The 14,498-nt window shown below is 39.6% G+C and overlaps 1 pseudogene; it reads right to left on the bottom strand.

Moving 5' to 3' along the window:
* Positions 1-3,961: 3,961 nt before the first annotated feature.
* LOC142853057 (tubulin alpha-1B chain-like) lies at positions 3,962-7,530 on the bottom strand (annotated as a pseudogene).
* Positions 7,531-14,498: the final 6,968 nt, after the last annotated feature.

Genomic DNA, 14,498 nt, shown 5'->3' on the forward strand with positions numbered 1-14,498 from the left:
CATCGATGCAAAATGATAACAGTATGTCTCGCCTCAATCTTTACCAAAGCTGTGTGCTCACTAACATAAATTTATAGAAATTTAACAAAATTGTTTATATTTGTATATATTAATACTATAACATATTTGCCAATATTTACCAAAATTGGCCAATTTGGTTTAAGACAAACATCCATCTCTCTAAATTATTACCATTCTGAAATCACTGGTAACTAAGGATAGTATTCTCAGAACAAACGTTTGGAAAAAAATAGTAATAGCAGAAAACTGTTTCACATTTCTATGAACTCAAGTCACGTGTCACAGCACTACTTTATCTCAGTACTTGGGAGTCTAAAGTAGAAACTGAGGTAGGATCACAAGTTTGAAACCAGCCTGGTCTACATAGTGAGTCCCAAGCAAGTCAGATATTTATGCAACAGTATTCATACAGCATTTTTCATAATAACATAGACCAAGCTAAATGTCCTCCAAAAGATGAATTGATAACTTAAATGTACCATATATACAACACAACAAAATATGGATCACAAAAAGGAAAAAAATTGTGATACATACTGTAAAATGCACACTTGAAAACATTAATGCTCTGAGTGAAATAAGATACTTGCAGAGGAAAACTATTCCATGACTCTATACAGATGAGACTTGGAGGAGTCAAATCCACAGGACAGAAAGCAGGACCAGCATTTCTGGACTGGGGACAGAGTTTCTGTTGAGGAGTGTTGACGATTCCTAGAGGTAACTGGTGGTGAGCTGCGCGGCACTGTGAGCATATTAATACTACGCAATTGTAATCTGAAGGTGGTCAAATGTCACATAGCTCAGCACAGTAAAAAGGTACTAGCAACCTGTTTTGCTTTTAATATTTACTAATTTGGTGTTAACTTGATAAAAGCGGCATCGTTACTGACATAATACATTAAGTGTGGAAGGCACCAAGCAATACAGAAGACAATGAAAATCTCAAATAATGACAGTGAAAATAAAATTGTTTCTCTTTTTCCTTTCACGTGGTGCTTATGATGCATTGTACGTATCATAGCCTTGCTATCCACAATAAAAGCAAAGCTGGCTGCTAATACGCCTAGACAGAGGCTTGAAAAGTTGCCAAATAAATCTATACTTTTCTGTGACCCATGGCCAAAGACCCAGCTCTCTGTTCTTTAGGCTACCAGATGTACTAATTGAACTAATCAAGAATAAAAGACATAGATATCTCTCAGAAACATGCATAGATATATCATCTCTATTGAAATCTCCACTCTTATATTTCCTATAGATTTCAATCACCTTTAAAACATAATTTATTAAGATTCTAAAACCATAACGTGTTTGTCTCTTTTGTGTATTATTCCTGCAACTGTCTTTGCGTCTGAAATTACTTTTATAGAAAGAAAGCACACAAGTCATTTTAGGGATTAATAGAAAAACAGTGGAGCGTTTCCCTCACTGCATGCTATCATATTGGCATAGTTTGCTTATTTCTAATTTACTACATAATAAAATGAGCTGATTTTTACCCTTAAGTTTCTCTAGAAAGTACATTGCCAATAACACACACGCTTTGCTTGCATATTAGAGGAAACTCATCTTCTCTTCAAATTGCTATAGAAATTATCCCCTGAAAGACCTATAACACATTCAAAAAAACAACATGTAGCTATGCAAACTTAGCATACTAGTTACAAATTACACCAAATATTACTTTAAATATTACTTTAAAATTAAATGCAATCCAGTGTGGTATATGCCAGCATTAGTGGTGTATGCCCTTAATCCCAACACTCGGGAAACAGAGGCAGACAGATCTCTGTGGTTCGAGGCCAGTCTGGTGTACAAAGAGAGTTCAGAGATAGCCAGGACTATACAGAGAAGCCAAGTCTTAAAAAAATTAGATGCGATATTTGTTTAAACTCCAAATTAAGATTACATAGGTCACAAGAATTGTTATTTGACCTTTTCCTAAGTTAAAACCAAAATCAATTAATTAGATAAGAAGTAATTAACAAAAAACATGAATACTAATATATTGACTTAACCACTAACCTAACTATATATTTCAAATGCAGTGTTTAGCCTCAAAGTCACATTTTGGGATGGTGGAACTATAGATTAGCACTTTTCTGAAAAGCTACATGGGATTCAAATTATTATTGTTCTTAATGTTTACCTGTTTGTTGTTTTGTTTTGTTGACACAGGGTCTCATTATGTAACTATGGCTGGGCCTGGAACTTGCTGTGTAGACCAGGCTAGCCTCAGACTCACAGAGATCCTTCTACCTCTGCCTCCTGAAATTAAGCTAGTATTAGAGGTGTGCGCCACCACGTCTGGCTTAATTTTTGTTTAGTTTTTATTTATAACTGTAAATGTAACTTTATAATCAAAATGGACTTATAAATTAAGGAAAACTTGAAGCCCAAAGAGCACAATCAGAAAACAAAAGTTGGAGGGTACTGTGAACAGACTTGAAAGAAGCACACCTGAGCTACAGAACGAAAGGTGTGGTAGTCAAGAGCCATGCATGTCAAATGTGGCAGGACTGTCCACAGTCAGCACTGAAGGCCTCCGTGCCATTCTGGACACTGCTGAATGTCTACAATGCTCATGCCATTTTCCCCCCTTCCCAAAGACCACAAGCCTCCAATCACCTGGCCTCAGCAAAGAAGAGAAAAACCTGGCAGCCATTTTTGCTTGTCCAGCATTTACCACCAACAAGGCGCCAGGACTGCTCCAGGATGTCTCCCTGTCAATGAGGTGATGGTTAGTGCTATGATGGTGTATGAAGTCCCCACCTTGGCAATGAGTCCTGAAATAAGTCTGTAAAAGTAGAAACTTTAGAGCCAAATCCTTTCCCATCAATGTTTACATCATGAAAACTTTCGGCTGTCTTAGGAGCATTGTCTTCAAACACCTTGACAGAGATACCTCTCAATGGCCTACCTCAGCAGCAATAACAAAGAACCCAGCTGGATTCACTGTGGCTAACAGCAATAAGTTACAGAGAACAGTGCTGTCTGTAATTCCTGTTCTTGGGTTTTGGCCAAGTGATTTCATACTTAAGAATTATCTTTGAGCCGTGAAAGTGCACACTTGTTATCTCAGTACTTAAGAGATGGGCGCAGAGGAATCAAGATGTTAAGGTCACTTCGAGCTACACAATGAGTTCAAGGTTAGCCTGGGCTACAAGATAACCAATCTCATGAATCAGATAGATAGATAGATAGATAGATAGATAGATAGATAGATAGATAGATAGATAGATAGATAGATAGATAGATAGATAAAATTGAAAATGCAAAACTTTCCAAACATCAAAAGGCTTAGCATTTAACCCATCCATCTGACATGAAAAGAAAGCGAAGGAAGACACGACAGAGTAGGCTAAATGTTCAGTTTTAATTCTAAAGCTTATCTTCTTAAATAAACAAGTACTAAGTAAATATTATGCAGACTTTTACATCAGCATAAGTAATATTTAAAGATGTAATAAAATTTTTATCATATAATGTACAAAATATAGCAAAATACCTAGTGCTTTTGTTTACAAATATTTGATGCCTCATTTATATTTTAGGAGTAATAACAGAATATTCAAATTTCCTCCATTGAAGTACTATTTTAAAGAATTTTATTACTGTATGCATTTTACAAATTGGTGACTTTTATAATGACAATTTTATTCAAGTACTTTATAAAGCTTTGTCATATTCATTCCACATGACTTTTCTATCCCCACTCCAGTGAATCCCATTCTTCCTCCCCTCCTTACTTCATATCATACATGTGTACATATATACACAGTGTTTGTATACATAAAACACAGGTTCCACCTATGACAGGAATTTGTGATATTTATCATTCTGGATTTGGATTATTTTGCTTAATATGATGATCTCTAATTCATTTCCATTTCCTAGAAAATGACACAATTTTGGTTTTTGCCTCAATAAAGCCCTATCATATATACATAACCACATTCTTCAAGTCATTCATCTGTTGATGGTCACAAAGGTGGATTCTGTAACTTGGCTGTTGTGATATGATGCCATAAAAAAGCACAGACACGTGGTCTCTCTGCGGTACACTGACTTCAATGCCTTTGCTTGTACTCCCAGGAGGGGGTGGAGGAGCAGTTATCTTTGAGTTTAAATGAGACTAATCTATAAAACTTATAACTGGATCCTCAACATATTTTTATATAATTACAAATCATAGAATTCATGTGGACAAATATATATATATATATATATTTTAACAAACATATATAAATTAGGTTAGTATTGCCTGAGACTTTTTGTTGTTGTTGTTTTGAGACAAGGTTTCTCTGTAGCTTTGGAGCCTGTCCTAGAACTAGCTCTTGTAGACCAGGCTGGCCTCGAACTCACAGAGATCTGCCTGCCTCTGCCTCCCGAGTGCTGGAATTAAAGGCATGTGCCACCACCACCTGGCTGAGATTATTTATTTTATTTCACATAATTTATTGATTCTTTGGGAATTTCACATCATGCACCTTAATTCTGCTCACCTCCGAGTCCCCCATATCTTCCCCTCACCCCTGCAGCACCCCCATAGCAAATTTTTAATTTTTTTTTAAATCAAACAAACCAAACCAAGCAAGCAAGCGAGCACACCTTGTCACTCCTCCATCTTTCTTGCCTCTCCAACATCTCTTCAGTCATCCTAGTGCAGTAGGAGCCGTGCTGTGTTACACTGTATACCCTTTGTTCAACGGTCTGGTGAAGACCTCTCGTTTCTGGTACACCACCATCACTGGATCCTCACCCAAACTCTTCTCAGATATCCTGTGACTTCCCCGAGTCATGGAGACTCTTACCACAGGAACAGTCCCTTCATGAGCTCCAGCAGGTCCTGCATGAGGTAGACAAGGTGGGCCAACCGAAAGCCCAGTTGTGAGCCTGAGTGATGACTGAGCTGGTCAATCCAAGCCACTGGGGCCACCCTCTCACGTGAGGAGGAGGAGCCATCTTCCCTACATGGCAATGGGTGGGGCCATTTCTCCTAAGTGCGGGGAGGACAACTCCCCTATAAGGGTAGGTAGGGGTCAGCTCTCTTACCGCAGTGTCCAGTGAGAGCTGGGTCAGCTCCGCAAGGCCCTCGGATTTCATCACACGTTTCCTATATTCTACTGAGGTGTCATGGGCCACAGACATCAACAGAGACCCCAGCTTCAGCAGGACCATGAACCCAGACACGGCCCTCGGCTGCAGTTTGGGCCCAGACAATATCATGGCTCCAAGAGAAAGCACAGGCCACTGAGATCATGATGGTTCTGGTGGTGGCACGCTCTAGACACCAAAAACGCTTTGGTTGTGGTCCCGACCCCAAGTATCTGAGTGACCTTTGGTGGCAACACACAATGTGGACTTGAACACAGACCCCTACTGCAGTAGGACCACAGACTCAGACACGGTCCTCATCAGCATCCAGGTCCTCACCAGCCATCCAGGTCTAGATGTCACCATTCACCCCAGGTGACAATGCAGGCCACTCAGATCTCCCTGTCGTCTGTGGCAGCATGATCCTCAAATATGGCCCCAGAGCTCAAGTATCCACATGGCCTTCAATGGTAACAGGAGCGTTGGACATCAACACAGACCCTGGCTGCAGATGGACCTCAAACTCAGACATGACCCTCAGCTGCAGCTCTGGCCAGTACATCACCATGGCAGTAGTAGTAACACAGACCACTTCGATCATTAAGGCCCTGGCTGCAGCAGGGCCCTCAGACACCAACATGAAGCCAGGTGGCTGACCTGACCCGGGGCAACTTCACTGCTCTCAATGGCAACCGGAGCCAGGGACATCAACCCAGATCCTGGCTGCTATAGGACCATGGACTCAGACATGTGTTCAGGCCAGACAACAACTGTGGGGTCAGTTCTCTCCACCACATATGTTCCAGAGATCAAACTCAAGTTATGAGACTTGGAGGCAAAACCTTTTCCATGCTTAAGCGCACTCTCCAGTCCTGTTTAGGCTGGTGAAACTTGAGGCCACAGATATTTACTCCTTGATGACGGAAGCCACAACATAATCCCACACCAGTTCAGAATTATAATAATAAAGGGTTATTATAACAGTCCTCTGTGCAAACAGGAACAGAGTCTAGCAACCAGAAGTGGGAGTCAGAAGCAAGAGAAGGGGCCTGGAAAGATGGCTCAGAGCACTGACTGCTCTTCCAGAGGTCTTGAGTTCAATTCCCAGCAACCACATGGTAACCAAATTTCATTATAGATGGTTGTGAGTCACCATGTGGTTGCTGGGAATTGAACTCAGGACCTCCGGAAATGCAATCAGTGCTTCTTAACCACTGAGCCACCTGTCCCTCCAGAGTGAAACTACCTGGGAATACTGGTGTTGCTGCACGCCTTTAATCCCAGCACTCCGGAGGCAGAGACAGGCAGATCCCTATGAATTCAAGGCCAGCCTGGTCTACAAGAGCTAGTTGCAGGACAGGTACCAAAGCTAAAGAGGAACCTTGTCTTGAAAGAAAAAAAAGAGAGAGAGAGCCAGGTGGTGGTGGTGCACGCCTTTAATCCCAACACTCGGGGCAAAGGCAGGCGGATGAGTTTGAGGCCAGCCCAAGCAGGCATTGGTGATCTCTGCTACAGAAAGATGCTAATGGTAGGCTTTCTCAGCAGAGATGACAGGGCCATATGTGGCCAGAGGGATGCGAGGGTAGGGCAACAGGTTGGTCTGGAATTCTGTCAGGTCAACATTCAGGGCTCCATCAAATCTGAGGGAAGCAGTGATGGAAGACACAATCTGCCTAATAAGGCGGTTAAGGTTAGTATAGGTGGGGGACTCAATATCAGTATTCTACGACAGATGCCATATATGGCCTCATTGTCCACCATGAAGGCACAATCAGAGTGCTCCAGAGTGGTGTGGGTGGTGAGGATGGAATTGTAGGGTTCAACCACAGCAGTGGAAACTTGGGGGGGGGGGGGCTCGGTAAATGAAGAACTCCATCTTGGACTTCTTTCCATAATCAAAGAGAGTCTCTCCATCCTCAGGGAGCTGAACCCAAAGCCAGTTCCCCCGCCAAAGCTGTGGAAAACCAAGAAGCCCTGAAGACCTGTGCACTGGTTGACCAGTTTGCAAATTCTGTCCAAGACAAGGTCAATGATCTCCTTGTCAATGGTGTAGTGACCACAGGCATAGTTATTAGCACCATCTTTCTTGCCTGTGATGGGCTGTTTAGGGTGGAAGAGCTGGCCGTAGGTACCAGTGTGAACTTCATCAATAACCGTGGGCTCCAGGTCTGCGAACACTGTCCGGGGCACATGCATGCCAGCGCCTGTCTCACTGAAGAAGGTGTTGAAGGAGTCATCTCTTCCTGCATTGGTCTTGTCACTTGGCATCTGGCCGTCAGGCTGGATGCCATGTTCCAGGCAGTAAAGTTTCCAGCAGGCATTGCCAGTCTGGACACCAGCCTGGCCACCATGGGTGGAGATGCACTCATATATGGTATCTACGGGTCAGAAGGTGAGGGTGACAGAGCGGACACCAGTCCCAGTTACCATTCCCGACAGCTAAGAGTCGAGGTAAATAACACGCAATGACCCATTACGTGAGTGCCATCAATGTCCTGCATAACTGGATATAGTCATTTAAATTTAAACTCCTATTTCTATGGGGACATATAGTCCCCTGATAGTATTTGCTAGCTCCACCTTGAGCCCCCTAAGGGCAGAAGCAATTACCTTTTCAGGGAGTCCTGTGGAGCCAAACCCCTTAACTCCTCACCATTCTGGAAGCTAGAAAGGCTTACATTGAAACTCCAAAAGGTTCAGTGTCCAGGGAAAGCCTGCTGTTTTCTGGCTATCATCTTCTTAGGTGTCTTCAAATGTTGGAAGGGAATAGCAGCTCTCTAGAGCAGTGGTTCTCAATATGGGGGTCACAAACCCCTGGGGTCAAACAACCCTTTCTCAGGGGTCCCTTAAGAACATCAGTAAACACAAATATTTACATTATGACTTATAAAAGTCCCAAAACTACACTTATGATGTAGCAATGAAAATAATTTTGTGGTTGGGGAATCACCACAGCATGAGGAACTGTATTAAAGGGCCACAGCATTAAGAAAGTTGAGAACCACTGGGTCTCTCTATAAGGCCTCTAGTTTTATGCATGTGGGGCCCAGGCTCGTGACCTAACCACATCCTAAAGGCTAAATACCAACACGTTTGGGGTTCAGCTTCAGCCTATAAATTTTAGGACACACAAGGACAAGTCAGCAGCAAAGAAATCCCATTTGAAAATGCTGGCCGTGCATACCTCTACAGATTCTAGGGGGATGCATATTAATTAATCTTCCCTTATCAAAATTCTCAAAAGATAAAATAAAATTTGTTGTAAGATAATATATACAAAGTATTGAGGAAAGACAATAAAATTTTTTTCACAGTCACACAAATAATGTTCACACACAACAACACACAAAAAGGCTCAAGAAATTACAAAACACCAACAAAGAAGTAAAAGCCGTAGACCTTGAAAACCTAAGAAAGGAGTGTGCTATGATATCAGATTGTGCCTCTCAACTACACAGCATAAAACTAAGATACCCACAAATAGTTGAGAAGAAGGGGTCAACCCCAGAAGCAAATAAAGGATATTTGGGGTACTTTTTCAATTGCTTGTTTATGAGTTTTACTGTTTTGCCTGTGCTAAACCAAATTGGGTAACTCTCATTTAGTTAAATAGAAGAGCAGCCACTGAAAGAAAAACAACAAAACATCTTTCAGAAAGAAAGACTACTGCCAGCATTAAGTTAAATGCTCTAATACAGGATGAGCAAGTGTCTTGCTGGATAATTCTCTCTAGAATTCAGAGTTTAGCTTATTAAATATTCCTTTTATTAGTCTCTGTAATCTTCACTCATTGTAACTGATAAAACACTTGCTAAAGCTCATATAATAAGGAAAGCTGTATTTCACATAGAATTTCCTCTTCCACATCACTAATTCCCCTCTCTTAATCTTGAGCTTTCTTATTTGTAGGTGAACATCACCCACCCAGACCCCCCAAGCCAGTGCACGTACCTCCTGCCAACTATAACTAAGATGCTGGAATTCCACATCACTGCCTTAAGTAACAGGCAGGCTTCAGGCTTTCCACCGTCTGAGCACTACGACCACATTAGCTGAGCACTCGTGGTGTACCCACTGTACCAACTATTGATATTAAATCTTTGAATGCAATGAAAGTTAACAGTGCTATTTTTATGTTATGCCAAAAAAAATCATACAGCCTGTTTTCCCTTTTTGATTACAGTTCATTTAAGGGAAAAAATGTTGCTGAGTGGTTTGACAATGCTTTATGTGTCTTCGACTGATAGAACACACAAAACGTTTGAATAGGCCCATTTATTTGAGCAGACGTATTAAATAATACTTTAAATGTGAACATGAATGTCATAAATTTTGTAGTCTCTTTAAAGTAGGATAAATCTGGTATTTAAAGTGGTCTTTGTTCAGAGCCATTTTTTTCAAACAGTCATAAAGGGACTCTGATTTGTGCGGCATGAACAATGCCAGCATCATCATTTTAATGTTATCCATATGGGCTTCTAATAATAGATAAGAGTCTACATTTGTATTATATGTCTCAGAGACATTTAAAATCTAGATAAGGAAAGGCTGATTTCATTGGCCCCATAGTTAAAGGAAAGCAGACCCTAATTAAAAGAATTCTGTTCTGAATTAACTAGTTTGACATGTGCTAATTGACAGTTCCTGTGAAATGGTTCTAATTAAAGTCAATATGTCTTTTTCAATTAAAAGGAAATTAAGAATATACTAATATACATTAACAACTTAATCTGCCTTCAATATCCCATACATCAGCTGCTTTTCCCCACTAACACTGGAGAAGCATCTGACGTGTATCATCTACTGTTTGCTTATGGTCCCTCGTTATGACCTCATGCCAGCGCAGCAGCAGAAGAAGGTAACCGGAACACTAGCTTTTCGGAACTCCTACATTCTCATTCTCTAAGTATAAACATGCCTTGCTGTATTTTAAAAAAATGGGCATTTCTTAATAAGAATCTTTGCTAACTGGAAACAAATACAAGTGTTCTCAATTACTTTGTCTTTTTACTATAGGCCTTAGAGGTAATTGCATTCTGCTGGGGAGAAGGCTGGACTATGTTTTCATCATTTGGCTTGATTCAAAGCAAAGCTTGATTTGAGCAACATAAAACAAAAACATCTTTAAAATCATGTTCTGTTTACCAAATGAAACTTTGGGGAAAGCTCAGGTGGGAGTACTCTGCACGCTGTATGCAACAGGAAAATGGAAAGTAAGGTTGCTTAGATGCCAACAGCGCCAGAAGGCTCATCATACAAAGAAAGCATAGCATTAGAAGCTGTTTATAGCAACATAACTAAATATTCACGGACACACTAGCAAGGGTGTGGTGTTAGCTAAATATTCACAGACACGCTACAAGGGTGTGGTGTTAGCTAAATATTCATGGACACACTAGGAAAGGTGTGGTGTTAGCTAAATATTCACAGATACACTAGGAAAGGTGTGGTGTTAACTAAATATTCACAGATACACTAGGAAGGCTGTGGTGTTAACTGAAAATTCATGAACACACTGGGAAGGTTGTGCTGTTTGTAGTTGTAGGTCTAGTGAAAGTTATATTGACCTGAAACACTGACACTAATGCAAACAACATTAACATCACATGGAGAAATATGTAAAAGATTAAAAACTATTTGTTTCTTAGTGCATGATTATAATTTAACTACTTTAGCCACAATTTTAAAAGGCCTTAGGAGAAAGTTTTCAGAAGACACTATATGCAGTTGTTTAACTTGCTATAGATAACACGTTCACATGTTAGTGCCATGTATCTGAACTCAAGATGGCAGTCCACATGAACCGCACGTCCTCCTAACAAAGGCCTCGTTACTGCAGTGCTGTACCAGCCCAAGCACTTCCTGGCGGTGAAAACTCTACTGAGATGAAATTCTGGAAACCCAGAGCTGTGACGCACGCTTCTAACAATTGATAAGTATGTATCAGTGTTCCCTATGGTGTATGTTTTCATATTAGAATGTGCTTGCATCTCATCTCTTGATCCTGTCATTTGGTTGCAAACAGGTGATTAAATAACTTATTGTACAGAGAAACCCTGTCTCAAAAAAACAAAAATAAAAAATAACTTTGTTGCTCCAAGAACACTTGCAAGAATAAGCATAGATGGGGGCAAAGTCACGGAAGAAGGTGTGGGAGAAAGCTCCAAGGTCAGCTTCTCCGTCAGATGTGACAGAATCAATTATTTCAGCATGCTAGAATCTAACCACACTCTTTAGTACCAACAGGAAAGCCTAATAAGGAAAATATGAGTAATACTGGTGAGTTCCAGTGACAGGTTTAACAATTTAAGAATATCTCCTATAATTGCTAATCCCCATAGAATGCAGTCATGAGATTAGGACCTATATTCCCACTGTATCCTGCTAGTGCCAGGATTGACTGCAAAGGCTTCCTGCTCCATGAACTAGAGTTCTGTATTGGGTCTGTCTGGTAGTTTCTGAAGGGCAGTCAAGGAGGCAAGCCAGAAAAGTGAAAGCAGCTTGCCCTACCTGTCAACTGAAGTCAGAGACAGGACATATCTCAAAGATTTTCTTTTCTGTTGTAACCTGGCATTTAAGAAAATCATTCATTGACCTTGCCAATAATTAAGAAATAGGCTTCAACAACAACACAATAAAAAGTATTACAATTTTTGTCTGTTTGTTGCAAAATTGGAAATGTCACTGAATAAATGAACATCTATGGTCTTTATTAAACAATGACTACCACTTTTCCATATATTTTTTGGAATACAAAAATTCCATATATTTTTTTATACAAACCACACCAAAAAATAAAAAAGTATAACCCATCACGGGGGAAAAAATACTAAGAGAAACTGTTCCTAAGGCAGTACAGACATACTTACCAGACAAAGACTTTATCATAATTATTTATAAAGGAATTAATAAATAACTAAATTAAATTAGGCAACCTAAGTGTGAATAAGTAAAAATATCAATAAAGAATAGAAAATTTTTATTTATTTATTTATTTATTTTTATGTATACAACATTCTGCCTCCATGTATGCCCACACACCAGAAGAGGGCACTAGATCTCATTGCAGATGGTTGTGAGCCACCATGTGGTTGCTGGGAATTGAACTCAGGACCTCTGGAAGAGCAGCCAGTGCTCTTAACCACTGAGCCATCTCTCCAGCCCTAGAAAATATTTTATAAGTACAAAAACTGGAGCTGAAAAGTATGAGATGAAAATTTTTAATTCATAGATATGTTCCATAGTCCCTTTTAGCAGGCAAAAGAAAGAACTGCCAAGTATGCACTGGAGTGCAGAAATTAGTAGAGAAAAATGAACACAGCCTGGCAGACTTATAGGACACCATCAATCACACTAATACAGTATGGAAGCTATAGAATGAGAAGAGACCAAAATAGTTGAGGAAAAAATGAAAAAACTCCCTAAGTTTAATTGACGATAGGAATCTAAACATTGGAAATCTAGGAACTCCAAGCAGGACAAACTCAAAGATATCCATTGCAAAATGTATGATCACATGATTAAAAGTAAAAGACAGGAAGAAAAGTCATATAAGGAGCAGAAATGACAGGACTCATCCTATGCTCTGAATCCTCAGCAAATTGCTGACTGTTTCTCATAAGAAATTCTAGAGACCAAAAGAAAATAGGATAAACTATGTAAACTATAGAAAGAAGAAACCACGCCAGTCAGAAATTTAATCTAGAAAACAAGTCCTTCAGAAATGAAAACTGTGCTATTTCAAGATAACAAACCCTAAGAGAACTCGTTGCTAGTACCCTAATCAGCAAGACTTGCAATGTGGATGGGGAAATCTCTTAGGGAGCAATCCCTCTTGTTATTTTCTGTTTTATTTTAAAGAATACACCAAATGTGAACTTATGTTAATGTTCAAATAACACACAGAGATGAAAATTGTGACAACATGTGTGTGATATAAATGCTCTGCCATTGAACTACACCCCGGTCCTGGTTAATTTTATGTCAACTTCAACACAAGTTAGAGTCATCAGAGAGGAGGGAGCCTCAGTTGAAAAAAAAAAAATGCCTGTACAAGATGAGGCTGTAGGCAAGTCTGTAGGATGTTTTCTTAATTAGTGAGTGATTCACAGAGGACAGTCCATCATCATAGGAGGAGCCATCCCTGGGCTGGTGGTGATCCTGGATTCTGTAAGAAAGCAGGCTGAGCAAGCCAGAAAAGCAAGTCAATAAACAGAGACCTCCATGTCCTCTTCATCAGCTCCTGCCTCAGACTCCTGTCCTGTTTTAGCTCCTGTTCTGACTTCCTTAAATGACAGACTATAAATAAACTCTTTCCTCCACAAGTTGCCTTGTTCATGGTGCTTCATCATAGCAATAGCAACCCTAAGAAAATGCCTAACCTAAAAGGGTACTTATGAAAAGCCCACACCTAGCATCTTATTCAATGATGAAAGAATAAAAGGTTTTCTATAAGACCAGGAGCAAAATAATTATTATTTAACACTTTATAGAAATCTCTCCAGCCCAGAAATCTCAAGGCAAGAAAAATAAATAAATAAAATAAATCCAAATCAGTGACACCCTTTACAGGTATGGAGAGGTAAAACTACATCTATTTACACATAACATGATTCTACATATACAATACAATGTAGATATTTCAGAGGCAAATTAAAAGTACCTGCTAGAGTCATAAATCAATTCAGTGAAGGTGCAAATTAGGAAATCAATAAGCAGAAATAAGTTGTATTTCTATACAGTAACAATACACCTGAAAAAGAAAATTAAGAAATCAATTCTACTTACAAAAGTTCACAAAAGGATAGAAAATCTATAAACTAGACCATGACAGTGAAAGTTGTGTATACTGTGGAAAGTGGTTAAAGAAGTCAAGATAAATTGTAACGCATCCGTATTTCTGAACGGAAAGTCCTAATGTGAAGAGGAAGATCAATTTTCCTTTAAATAACCCACAGCTCCTTGAATTTATATGGAATTTCAGAGGACTCTAACCACCAAAACAATATCTGAAAGAGAAAAGGTATCTGGAAAATTCAAAATTACTTAATTTCAAAACTTCCTACAAATATAAAATAACAGAACCAGTGTATTGCCATTATAATAATAACATATATAATATTACTGAAAGTCCAGAACAGATCTGAACTTTTTGGTCAATTGATTTTCTTTTTTAGATTTATTTATTTTATTTTACATGTATGAACATTTTTTTCTGAATGTATCTCTGTGAACTGCATGTCTGCCTGGTGTCTGGGAGAGCAGAAGAGGAACGAGGTTCCCTGGAACTGGAGTAGCAGGTGGTTAAGAGGCAAGACATGAGTGCTGGGAACTGAACCCAGATTAAAAAAAGCAACAAGGGCTTTTTTTTTTATAAA

This window comes from Microtus pennsylvanicus, chromosome 6 (assembly GCF_037038515.1).
Source record: "Microtus pennsylvanicus isolate mMicPen1 chromosome 6, mMicPen1.hap1, whole genome shotgun sequence".
Taxonomy (NCBI): Eukaryota; Metazoa; Chordata; class Mammalia; order Rodentia; family Cricetidae; genus Microtus; species Microtus pennsylvanicus.